Here is a 13,690-nt window from a genome sequence, read left to right on the forward strand (position 1 = left end):
AACACACTTTCCAACTGCCCCTCTCTGCAAAACAGATGCTCAGGCACACAGGCAGCTATTCAAACTGCCCCTGTCTGCAAATAAAACAAATGCACTGACAGAAATTCAACCCACCAGCTCACAACACAGCCCCCCAAATGCCACACTCAGCTGAGCTCCTCTAGGATGCTTTCCCAGGCAAACTCCCTGTTAGCTACTCCTGTTTGCTGGAGCCAAAGATTCTCTGCTATGGTGTACCATTTCAGACAACATCTGCAGGGGCATGCGTTTTCTAGAGAAACCACCAGTGCTCACCATCACCACAGATGTATCTTTTCTAGGCTTGGTGGAACATCTACTGACACATTCAGTACAAACTTGCTGGTCTCCAGCAGAGTCCTAGCTTGATAGCAACTTGCTGGAGCTACAAGCAGTTCACAATGTCTGTTGTTTCCTACCACTAATCCAAAACAATACAATCCTCATGGACAATGTAGCCAGTATGTTCTACATAAACAGGCAAGGGGGAACATGTACCCTGTGTATGGAAACCATGTGTCTGTGGCAGTAGTGCATTAAACACAATGCACATGTTACAGGATATACCTACCTGGCTGCCAGAACATGGCAGATGGCTTGGACAGGAATTTTTATCAAGATCATGAAGGGGAATTGAACACACAGGTAATCTGAGATATTTTAGAGATGTGGGCATTCTCAACAATAGACCTCTTTGCAACCACACAAAACTCCAAATGCCCCCAGTTCTGTTCTGAAGGTGGGCTTGGTTGATGGTTTCTGGATGGCACATTCATCATCAGCTGGAAAATTCCCTCCTGTATGTCTTCCTCCCATGCCCCTCTTAGTCTCTGTACTCCACAAGATAAGATAGATCTACACTCATCCTAATAACATCCACATGGATGTGATAAATACGGGTACTCTTACCTTTTCAACATTTCAGTCTGTCCCCACCACACACTCCTGCTTCTGCATTGGCTTCTATTGCAGAATGCGTGTCTCTCCATTCATCCAGATCCCCAGAAAGTTCATCTCAAATCCCAATTGCCACATGGTTCTAAGGGTCTGAAATGACATGTTCCACAGAGGTACAGAACATACTACTAAAGAGCTGTAGCACAGATACCTGCCATACATATAGACATAAATGGAAATGATGCAGATCATGGTGCCAACACAGACTACGCATATGTCAGCCTACTCATCTCTTATTTTAGATTATGTACTGGAACTCAATCAAATGGACCTTTCAATGAGTTAACATCTGCATATACCTGTAGGCCATCATGACATTTCATCATAAAGTTGATGGATTCTCTATTTTTATGTCACTTTATTAACTCTGACAAAGTGGGTCTTTGCCCACGAAAACTTATGCTCCAAAATGTGTTAGTCTGTAAGGTGCCATAGGACTTCTTGTTGTTCACCCTAACCTGTGTGCCTATGCCAATATAACTTTTCAGTGTATAACTTTTAACAATGTTCCCTGTTAGCTGTGTACTTGTGCAGCCACTCAGGAGGGATTCCAGTTCTGCCCAGCTGATTAGCAGAGCGCTCACTTCTAGGTTTTTTGTCAGGTCCAGCCAAGTCATTTTCAATGGCAGATAACCATGAATTATTTCATTCATGTTTAGCCACAATCCAGTGTTGATATCATTGCATACCATTTCACTCACCATTAAAATTATTTGAAGCAGATATTTGTCTTTGGTTTTTCCTGTTTTAAGATCTGCCTAGGACTATGGCATAATCTTTTCAAAATACATAATACAAATTATTTTCTAATTTAGGTTTCTCAGGGTTTTTTGTAACATTGTAGCTGTGTCTACACGTGCACGCTACTTCGAAGTAGGGGCACTAACTTCGAAATAGCGCCCGTCGCGGCTACACGCGTTGGGCGCTATTTTGAAGTTAACTTCGACGTTAGGCGGCGAGACGTCGAAGTCGCTAACCTCATGAGGGGATCGGAATAGCGCCCTACTTCGACGTTCAACGTTGAAGTAGGGACCGTGTAGACGATCCGCGTCCCGCAACGTCGAAATTGCCGGGTCCTCCATGGCGGCCATCAGCTGGGGGGTTGAGAGATGCTCTCTCTCCAGCCCCTGTGGGGCTCTATGGTCACCGTGGGCAGCAGCCCTTAGCCCAGGGCTTCTGGCTGCTTCTGCGGCAGCTGGGGATCCATGCTGCAGGCACAGGGTCTGCAACCAGTTGTCAGCTCTGTGTATCTTGTGTTGTTTAGTGCAACTGTGTCTGGGAGGGGCCCTTTAAGGGAGCGGCTTGCTGTTGAGTCCTCCCTGTGACCCTGTCTGCAGCTGTGCCTGGCACTCTTATTTCGATGTGTGCTACTTTGGCGTGTAGACGTACCCTCGCAGCACCTATTTCGATGTGGTGCCGCGCAACGTCGAAGTTGAACATCGACGTTGCCAGCCCTGGAGGACGTGTAGACGTTATTCATCGAAATAGCCTATTTCGATGTTGGCTTCACATGTAGACGTAGCCTGTGTTTGCAGTGCAGGTTCAGTGACTTGAACCCAAATCAATGGGAGTTACAGTGCTAATCAGTTGATAAAAGCAAATACCCTTTTAAACCAGTATTGTGAACAATTCCATACAAGCCTTGTTTACTACTCCCAAGAAGGTTAAGCAGTCTTCAGGGAGTCAGCTCATCAGTATTTTTAAGTGAGCTGACCCCTGCAGACACCAAGAAACACTCATCTCTCTGGGCTCTTTATTTAATTAAACTACTGCTGCTTACAGGCCTGAGTCTGATCTCTCTTGCTGTTGCTTTACAATAGTGTAACTCCATTAACTGCCATGGAGTTACTTGTGACTAGTAAGGCAGTTAGAATTAGGCACCTAATGAAAGATGCTAGGAGTGTATGCTGTACATTTGACTCAGCTTTCACTAACCCAAGACTTTAAGAAACAAGTTCACATCAATGTGAAGGAAGTTGTTTACTGACTATCCCCCATCCCCACCTATGACAGATAGACAAGTCTGATATAGAGAATTTCTTAACATTTACTTCTGGGGTATTATTCTGTGTTGTTATGCCGATATTCATTTCCATCCAGTGAGTGACAGTGTATGTTCTCTTGTGTAATGAAGGAATCAGATGCCCCTATACTTTGTTTGAAACAGATGAACAGCTGAAAATAGCATAGCCTCTCACCTATATTTAGGGTTTTTCCATCATGGGGGAAGAACCATACAATTATTGCTGATCATTCTTCCTGTTTACTGCTAAAGATGCAGTAGTACAGTTATTGATTCCCTAAGTGCTCTGCTGCTAAGTTAGCTGCAGTGTCCAGAAATGGCAATTCAGGAGGCAATTTGTAATTCATACTGGTGTTAGGAATGTGTTACTTTAGGATCTATGAAAGCAGCTTCTTCTCTGATCTTTTTGTGCTATATTATGCATTTCTTTCTTACCACTGAGTAAGTGCTTTCTTCTTCAAATTTTGCCTCTTTATGTCTTTGGTAACAAGTACCCTTCTCCACACAGCACAAAACTGTTCTCACTTTCTCAGGTTCTCTGGTAAAACATTTCTCATGGGTGGAGGTTGTAATAAAGGCTTCAGCCACTAGAAAAGTTACACCAGTATGCACTGCTGGTTACCAGTATAGTTGTATGACTATCTATAAACTCTATAATAGATGGTTGATGCAGTTATAAGGTATTTATACCAATATAGCTTTATAAATGGTGTGGAGGTAATGCTGATGTGCTCCCTGTGGTCTTGTGTGGCACTGCAGGTATGCTCTGCCTCAGTTTCCCCTCATGCAGGATATAACATCCATATGTAGGCCTTTAAACTAGTAAAGAGTTCTCTTTGAGAGTGTCGTTTATTTAACAGAAAAGGGGAACATGAAAACTTCATTCAACTACCAGAAACTCTCAGGCCCTGGGTTAATCAGTCTGATATTTTGCCCCTTTAGCCTCAGACCGCTGTCAGACTGAGGTTGTGTCTACACTACAAGATAAATTCGAATTTAAGGCAGTTAGCTCGATGTTACCACGCAACTGTCTTCACTGTAAATACCATTGGCTCAATTTAGGAAGCACTAGTATCAATATTACAATTTCATCAATTCCTGATGGGTATAGCTTCAAGTTCAAATTCAAAAGTTTGATTAAGGCTAGTGTGGAAGCGCCATATGTTAAAATCAAATTTATTACCCTCCAGAGTAACCCACAGTGTTCCTCAGTGCTCCGCTCTCACTGCTGCTCTCCAGGTGCGCAGGAATTAGGTAACGAAAAGACTATGGCTGTGTCTACACTAGCCCCAAACTTTGAAATGGCCATGTAAATGGCCATTTCGAAGTCTACTAATGAAGTGCTGAAATACATATTCAGCGCCTCATTAGCATGCGGGCGGCTGCGGCACTTTGAAATTGACGTGGCTCGCCACCACGCGGCTCATCCTGATGGGGCTCCTTTTCGAAAGGACCCCGCCTACTTCGAAGTCCCCTTATTCCCATCTGCTCACAGGACTAAGGGGACTTCGAAGTAGGCGGGGTCCTTTTGAAAAGGAGCCCCATCGGGACGAGCCGCATGGTGGCGAGCTACGTCAATTTCGAAGTGCCGCAGCCGCCCACATGCTAATGAGGCGCTGAATATGTATTTCAGTGCTTCATTAGTAAACTTCGAAATGGCCATTTACATGGCCATTTCGAAGTTTGGGACTAGTGTAAACACAGCCTATGAGTTTCAAATTGTGACCAGGAAGTCTGTGCCTGTGGGCTCATGTTTGTATGAGAGCCTGAGGAATGTCTTTCTTTCTTTGCTAGTAGTGCTGTGAGCCCATCTACCGAGTACAAATAGCCCCTGCACAGAGTTGGTGGTTTTGTCGCTACATTTGGTATTTTTTTCTGGGCTGCCTGGCTCCAGCCGTTGCCCCACTGCACCACATGGCAACAAGGCTGTTGTGAAAGTCGTGCTTGTCTAAGAGGCCGAGAAACTTCTCAGAGGTTTACATTTGTGTGCAAACCTCCTTCACTTCCCCACAGATGTCATGCAGTCGGGGGTCCTTCCCGTGCTCAGCCACATTATGCGGGTAGCCCACGACCCAATCAGAGGACGTGCTGCCTGCCATTCGATGCTGACCATGCAACCAGGCAGCACCATGTCCTGGCTTGTGTGTGGTTAGGGCTCCAAGGGCGTGCAAGATTTTCAGGGGCTTGCTGCCACCAGGGAGGAAGTCTCCCCCGGTGGCCAAGATATTCGGGGTGGGACTAATTCAACTGGCTCCCCACTGAAACACCCCCATACCCTTAGCAAGGGAGCTGTGGGGCTTTCTGCTATGGGGGTGAAGTCTCCCCCAGATGCCAAGATATTTGGGGGCTTGCCGCTGCTGGGGGGAAGTCTCCCCCAGCAACTAAGATATTTGGGGCAGGCCAATTCAACTGGCCCACACTGAAACCCCCACGGCCTTAGCAATGGACCCATGGGGCTGGCTTGCTGCTGCTGGGGGGTGGGGTGTGGAAGTCTCCTCCCGGGGGCTAAGATATTTGAGGGCTTGCTGCCACCAAAGTATAGTCTCCCCTAGCAGCTAAGACGTTTGGGGGGACTACTTCAACTGCTTCAACATTTCATCTGGCTCTGCAGCTGCAGACCTCAGCCTCCCCACCCACCATATTTTGAAGGACTTGCTGTCTATTGCAGACACCTGCTGCTTTGTTATTTCTGTTATAAAATCTTTTTCCTAATATTTCCTATCTTTCTTCATGCTTTGAACCCCCCAAAAACACAGGGTGGAGGGCCAGCTGAGATTCCTGTTTCCATTATAAGTTCAGTGTAAGAGATTTCACTACTGTCCACGGTGTTGGCAATGTCTGTGTAGTGAAGAGGGAAGACAAAGATCTTTTTTCCTAGTCTTTTCTATCTTCTTTCTTCTAACTTTGCACCCCTTCACTCAGGGAAGAGTGGGTAGAAGGCCAGTTGAGAATACAGTCTGTCCCTGTGTTATTTTCAGGGGTCAGATACAATCATGGGAAGGGGGACAGTGAGTGGATAGCCAGTTGAGAGAACAGCCTGTGCACAGAAGCCTTATAGTGCATTGGAAACCCCAAGACCCTCCTTAGCAACTCTCTTTTTTCAAAAACTTTACTATTGTCTCCTTCTTCAAGCTTTTCAAACTCCCTGTGTTATTTTCAGGGATCAGACGCATTCATGGAAGGGGGCACAGTCAGTGGATGGCCAGTTGAGAATTCAGTTAGAGAAGAGCAGGGAGGGATAGCTCAGTGGTTTATGCTAAACCCAGGGTTGTGAGTTCAATCTTTGAGGGGGCCTTTTAGGAATCTGGGGCAAATAGATTTATTTAAAAAAAAAAACAACTATTGGGGTAGTGATAGGTCCTCCTGTCACAGCAGGAGACTGGACTTGATGACCTCTGAAGGTCCCTTTCTGCTCCATGAGAGAGGCATATCTCCATATGGTAAGATAGAGATTTCTGTAGATCTCTTTGCCGTCTCTATGAATGCCCTACTTCCCCTTTCTTCTGACGGGAAAAATGAACATTTGCTTACTCTGGGGGGGGGAATGAGGAAAATGCAATGTGAAAAGGTGATGTCAAAGACCAGCGAGCATACCCAGAATGGTACAGGGATGAGGGAACTGTGGGATAGGTTCCCACAATGCACTACTGCAACAGTCAAAGTTTGCCAATTGAGTGTAGCAGCAATAAGTTAACTTTGTGAGGAGCACATGGGAAGGTGAGGGTAGTCAAAATTGAACTTATAAATTCCAGAGCTTCAAAATCAATACTAATAAATTCAGTTTTATCTTGTACTGTAGATGCAGTCTGACTTCCCTGCCTGCAACTTGTGCCTCTGGCATATGTTTGGCTGGATGCCTCTTTTTCTTTGCTGAGCCAGGCTCTAGTACTCCCCAGGACATTCTGTGCCCAGTATGTTCTCCTGGACCGTTCCAGTCTCTTGCCTAGCAGCACCTGTTCACTGAGCCTGTTCTTTCTTTTGGTGAACCTCTGCTCTCCAGGAGACTCCAGTGGGAGTAGTTTCCTAACCAGCAACTCTGAGGAGTCTGTCCTTAGGAGCTTCCTCTGTTCTGGGTCTTCCTGATGAAGCCTTTATGAGGCCCGCAGTCTCCTTACCTAATTAACTGCCCTTTGATGTTCCCCAGCTGGATGTCCAGCATTGTGAGGCATCTCACTACTACATGCTCTTATCATGAAGCAGGCTTGTCTGTGCCTGCTATGGTTCAATTCCGTGATGCTAGCAGCCTCTGGCCATACTAATACTGACTTCCATGTCTCCACAGACCTTCAATGATAGGTGCACACCAATCCCTGCATCTTTGGCACACTGCCTACAGTATCCATCCCCTAACACTGCACACACATAGTAATTACCAGGTTTGCTGTTCTCAAGGGAACAGTGTACTTGATTGGTACAGCCCCGGATCAAGTCCTTTTAAACATCACAGTACTAACAATATTTTTATGAAACAACTGTAAGTTTATTATCAAAAGTGAAGATTTGAGAGACAGCGAGTAAGAATAAAACACACAGTCATGTAGCACCTTAAACACTAACAAAATAATACATTAGGGATGAACTTTTGTGAGGCAGACCCACTTCCTCAGATTCTGTTAGAATACAGATTAACATGGCTGCCTCTCTATCAGTAAGAATAGTAAGTGGAAGCAGAACTGATTATACATGTAAAATATAAAACACAGTTCTGGGTTTGCCTTTATCAAAGGTCATCTTGCATATTGAATCAGGTTTATTTTTCCCCAAGGATTCAGTCTTTAACAGAACAGCTGGTTTTCAGTGACAGCAAGAATCCAAGTGTTGATGAACATCTCATACCCTTCAAATGGCATGCTCAGTGAATGAATGACAAAATGTCTTACTCGTCCTCTAATGGTTGTCCAATAAACCTTAGAAGTGCATCCCCAGATCTTCTCCTTCATTGCTTGTGTGTGTGGTTTTTTTTGTTTGACTCCACGTGTCTGTTCTTAGCGTTCACTTCATACTGGTGATGGGAGGCCCACACATAATTTACATGTCAGTTAGATGAACAAATATTCTTGATCTGAGGAATAAGTTGTCTCTGCTAGTGACTCATAGTTAGACACAGACTGTCAAGATATATTTTCAGTGTACAGTAAACTCTTGTTTAACCAATATTTGAGTAACCAGCACTCTCAAATAACCGGCATAACTGAGAGCCAAGTAGCTCTGGTCAGAGGACACCAGGCAGGAGGACAGAGAGAGCAGAGGAAGCTGCCAGCTGCATTCACACAGCATGAAGGGATGCAGGGCAGGGTATCACTGAGCAGGCTGCCCCACCCCCCAAGGCGAGGTGTTACTCATGCTCTGTAAACAAACCCCTGCTCTGGGAGTCAAGTAACAGGGCCCCAGGGACATGCATGTGAGGGAATACACTTGCTGGGAGGGTGACAATGGGGTAGCAAACACAGGGTTCCATTCACCCACCGTTGGCTGGGCGGCCCACCTGGCAGGGCAGTCTCCTGAGTGTGGCCGGAGCTGCCATGGCTCCCGGGAATGTTGACAAGCAGCAGCTGCAGGAACAGGCTGCCCCGGTCATGCCCTCTGCTGTTGCCCAGCATGTCTGAGCAGCCCTGACTGCAGGCCCCAGAGCTCAGGGGTGCATGGCTCCACAGGGAGCGCCATTCATATTTGCTCTCCTGGCTGCCTCTCGCCTGGGACACATCCTCCTGCCTCAGCTGCCCCCAAAGCTGACAGAGACAAACTCCCTCTGTGTCCCTGTGTCCCTCCCTGCTGTGTGTGAGTGTAGCCGGCAGGCTCCTCTGTTTACCCACCCAGTGTGAGTCCTCTGATTATCCAGAATATTTGATTATCCAGCAACCTCCTGGTCCCATGGATGATAAATATCAAAGAGTTTACTGTATAAACACAGCTCCTCACATATCAACTGCATGTATACCTTGAAATGCTTGTGGTGGCCAGAATATCATTGATTTTCACATGATACTTTACAAGACCCTATTTATAGATAAATACTATGAAAATGTGTTTTTCTGGTGTAGCAAATTTGTCAGACCTCATAGGACTTGCAGATACAGAGTAGTGAACCGTTTGCCAGTTGCTACCAATGAACCACATTGTGAATCTGGGTTGGCTCATTCTTATTAGAGACTGTGTAAGCTAGGCTGGGTGCCTGTCACTCTGGGCCTGCTCCATGGTAAACTTATTTCGCTTCCTGAACTAGAAGACAAAATATTTGTATAAATAACCATGTTTGCACAGTTAGGGTTTTGCCAATTTAAGTATCTATAGTACAGCAGCAAAACTTCCTGGTGTAGACCCAAAGGCTTAGATCTGGGAGTTATTTTGCCTGACTGAATATTGCTGCAAGACACAGAAAATGTCTGACTAAGACCAAGTCTATATGACAACATTTTGTCAGAATAAATGTCACTTGGGTGTGATAAAGCCACATCCTGTAACCAACATAATGTTCCAGCAGAATCAACAGTGTAGATGCAGCTATACCAATAGTGAAGTGATTTTTGTCAGCATTGCTAATGGGAGAGGTGGTGTGACTATGCCAACAGAAAAATGCTTTCTTTCATCATAACCTGTGTCTACACTAGGGGGCTTTCTTGGTATAGCTGTATTGGCAAAGCATTTGTAGCATAGATCAGGCCCGGGGTGGCAAGACTAACTCTGTTAAAACAGGTGTTACTCCATACTAGGTGCTTACTGGTTTCACAGAAAGGGACAGTGGAGCTCTTGCAATGCCCACTGTGTTTGCCCTGCATTTGTGGGCAACACAGCTGGTCCCTGGGTGCCATGGTGCCAGAGCTGCCCCTGTTCTTGCGATGGCCCCGTATAGACATGCTGCAGCTTATGCTGAGCTTTCTGGTAGCTGCCGCCTGTTTCTCAGTGAGGTCAACCCCAAGATCATCATCAGGGCTGTTGCCCTGGCTGCAGGAGCTACACACCTGAACCCACCACCCTTGGCGCTTGGGTAGTTCTGGAGGCACTACACCAGTTCGGACTGGTGGGACCAACTGATCATGGAACAGCGGGACAACCAGCAGTGGCTCCAAAATTTCTGCATGCAGAAAGCCACCTACTTGGAGCTCTGTGCCTGGCTCACCCCTGCCCTCCAGAGATGCAGCACCCTGCTACGGCCTGCTATCCCCATGGAGGAGCGGGTCTCAATTGCCCTCTGCAGCTACCAGTCAATGAGCAACCAGTTTGGCATGGGGAATTTCACTGTTTAGGCCCTCCTCATGGAGGTACTGCACCCTTGGGCAGCGTAGAGCTCTGGGAGGGAGCGGACAGGAGGAGACCGGGGACACCTGAAGGCTCAGGTACTCTCTCTCTCAGTCCCTGTTGTGTGTGTGTCCCCAAGTTGCCAGCTAACAGCAAGGGATGAATGTGCCTTGACCAGATCAGGGCCAGATGCGCTGCCCTGGGGTTCCCAAACTGTGTTGGATTTATCGATGGGACCGACATCCTGATCTTCACCCCAGAGCATCACTCAGCCAAATTCATCAACAAGAATTTTACCAAATATTCATAAACCTGAATTACCCACCAGGAGAAGTAAAAAACAAAGCAACAGGGCCAGACGCATACCCAGAGACCAGCTACTCCAAGATCGGCCCAAGAAAGCCAAGAACAGACCACCACTGGTCATCACCTACAGCCCCCAACTCAGACCACTGCAACGAATTATTAAAGACCTACAACCTATTCTTAATCAGGATGCTACACTCCAGAAGGCCCTGGGTGACATGCCTGTTCTCTCCTACAGACAACCTCCCAACCTCATGAGGATCCTTACTAACAGCCACAGCCTATACCCCAGGAACACCAGTCCTGGAACCTTTCCCTGCAACAAAGCCCGCTGCCAGCTTTGTCCACATATCTTCTCTGGAAATACCATCACTGGACCTAACCAGGTTACTCACAGAATCACAGGCACTTTCTCATGCTCCTCTGCTAACATCATATATGCCATCATGTGCCAACAATGCCCAGATGCTTTGTATATTGGACAGACTTCTAACTCCCTTAGACAAAGGGTCAACGGGCACAAAACAGACATCAAAACACTCCAGATCCACAAACCAGTTAGTCAACATTTTAATGGAATGGGGCATCCCGATGTCAATGACCTCAAGGTATGTGTGTTACTGAAGAGAAATTATCGCTCCATTTTAGAGAGAGAAGTGGATGAACTGACATTTATATTCAAATTCGGAACATTAACACATGGTTTAAATCATGATGGGAACTGTGAGTCACTATAGGGGCTCGTCTGCATACTTGACTCAATCTAATTCTTGATCTTCCCCCCCACCCCTCCACTCTCTGATTTGCTCGCCTTGATTATCTTTTTCTGATTTGTCCTCCTTGCTTACTGTTTTTGGTTCTCTGTGTCTTAAATATTGAGTCTGTTCTGGTCTGGCTATGGTCTGAAGAAGTGGGTCTGTCCCACAAAAGCTCGCCTAGTAAACTATTTTGCTAGTCGTTAAAGTGCTACTTGACTGCTTTTTGTTTTGATAGTGTATAGACTAGCATGGCTTACTCTCTGTTACTAATATTTGTGTGTTATGCAGTGGTGGGAAGTTTTATTATAGATACGCAGGACAGAGGGAAACAAAAATACACTGTGCACCATCTCAGAATATCTCCAATCCATATATCTGGCCCTAAGAGAAGGGGGAATTTAAATCTTTTTCTTAGGAACACTTCCTCTGGACTCATTTGTACTGTATAATGGAAGAATGGCAAGGTTTCAGAAGCAAGTTGAAAACCAGTATGGTGACCTGAACAACAATATGTATTTGTCTGGTTATCTCACTCTGAATTTATGACTGCTGGAAAAATGCTTTTCCATTGCCCACTTGATTTCTACAACCTCCTACAGGTCTCAGTTTAGGAAAGTCACCCCTACTTGTATAATACTTTAGAAGTCGTAGGCAACAGTAGGCATCCTTCAGTCTGCATAGACTATGGATCGTGCCCTTTAAAGTTTCAATTGAGGACTTCATTTACAGCATCTATTGTGACTATGAAGACCCACATGAGAGTGACAGTCCTTGCTGCATCTCTTGCAGATGTAGTGGGTGTCTGGCAAGTCCTAATTGTGCTTTCTGTGCGCTCGCTTCTCCTCTGCTAGCTGTCTGATCTTCATCTCGCCCTTCTGAAGGCCCTTGTGTAACCCCTGCCTCTATCTTCTGCAGTCATCTGCTAGTTCTTCCCAGTTGTCCAGCTCGATGTCTACCTCTCTGAGGTCTCTCTTGCAGACATCTTTGTAGCGCAACTGGGGGCGTCTGGGAGGTCTTTTGCCAGAATACTTTAGCACATTCTCATCTGTATGGATTTGCTTAAATCCTATTGATATTAGTTTTCTAGAACAGAAGTTGGCCAAAGTATGGACATAAGTGTCTCCCTGAATTAAGTCTAAACTGTCAAATTCTGTTCACACTGAAATCAATGAGGAAATTCCTACTGACTTCATGGGGGTTGGGATATACCAGCCTTTTAATTGTGCTTGATAGTTTGACTAATAAACAGAATTTCCAGTCTCCTTTTCCTGGGCTTTCTCAAGTGAACTGAATCTGCCATAAAAATAAATTACTGCTTTACTTGCTTTGTTTGCATGGTGAATGACAGTCTGTGCCTCACGACTGCCAAAAAATCTGGGAAAAAAACTAGAGAGGGCAGTGATCAAGCCTCACCTGTTTGCAGCAGCTCTAACACCTTCTGATCAAATCCCCAACTAATCTATGGGCCACAGATTTTCCCAAAGGAAGCATTACTTTTGTGCTCCTTTTTTGCTTTTTTGATGCAAATCAATGAGGTCTGAAAGCTTTTTCAAATAAGTTTTTATTTGCATATTATAATGGAAATATCAGGACTTTATGGATAACTGGAAAACAAGTGGTAGGTTGACACCAACAGAGAAGCTGAAATCTGAGCAAATGAGAGAGGAAAGTTTTTAAAGACCTGAATCTAAGCCTTTGTCCTTTGTTTAACACCTAGTTAACTCAAAAGGCTGACAAATGCTTAAGAGAATAGCTCTGTTAATAACTCAGTTGCAAGGCTTCCTGGGGTAGAGGGCTTAGAAAGTTTCCCATCCACGCAGGTCATCCAGGGAAACTTCCAGCAAAGATGACTCTTGTTGTTCCTGATATTTGTATGGTGTCAAGCAAACAAGAAAACTCTTTTACCTCCTGCTCTCCTTCCTCTTCTCCATCCCAACGTACAAACATCTAGCCCTTCTGTATATCTCACAAAGCATCACAAAGGTTATAACCATGTTTGGTTTTCCTTGACAGGTGATCTTTAAATGGATTCCCTGTCAGCCATAGAAATCTCTATCTTTAGAGAAGCAGCAGTGGTTCTCACGCATGGGTACATGTGCCCCTGAGTACTCAGGTCTTCCAGGCCATACATCAGCTCATTTAGATATTAGCCAAGTTTTACAACAGTTTATGTGAGAAAACATTAACAAAGTCAGTACAAACTAAAATTTCATACAATTACTTGTTTATACTGTTCTCTGTATTATACTGTGAAACATAAGTACAATATTTATATACAGTAAACCCTCAAGATACACACAATCAAGTTGCTCGTGTCTTGGGTTAACGTAGCTGCCACTCCTGACAGGAGTGGGAAACAGCTTCTATCAGGGGCAGCAGTCACGAGTCAGGC

This window comes from Carettochelys insculpta, chromosome 9 (genome assembly GCF_033958435.1).
Source record: "Carettochelys insculpta isolate YL-2023 chromosome 9, ASM3395843v1, whole genome shotgun sequence".
NCBI lineage: Eukaryota > Metazoa > Chordata > Testudines > Carettochelyidae > Carettochelys > Carettochelys insculpta.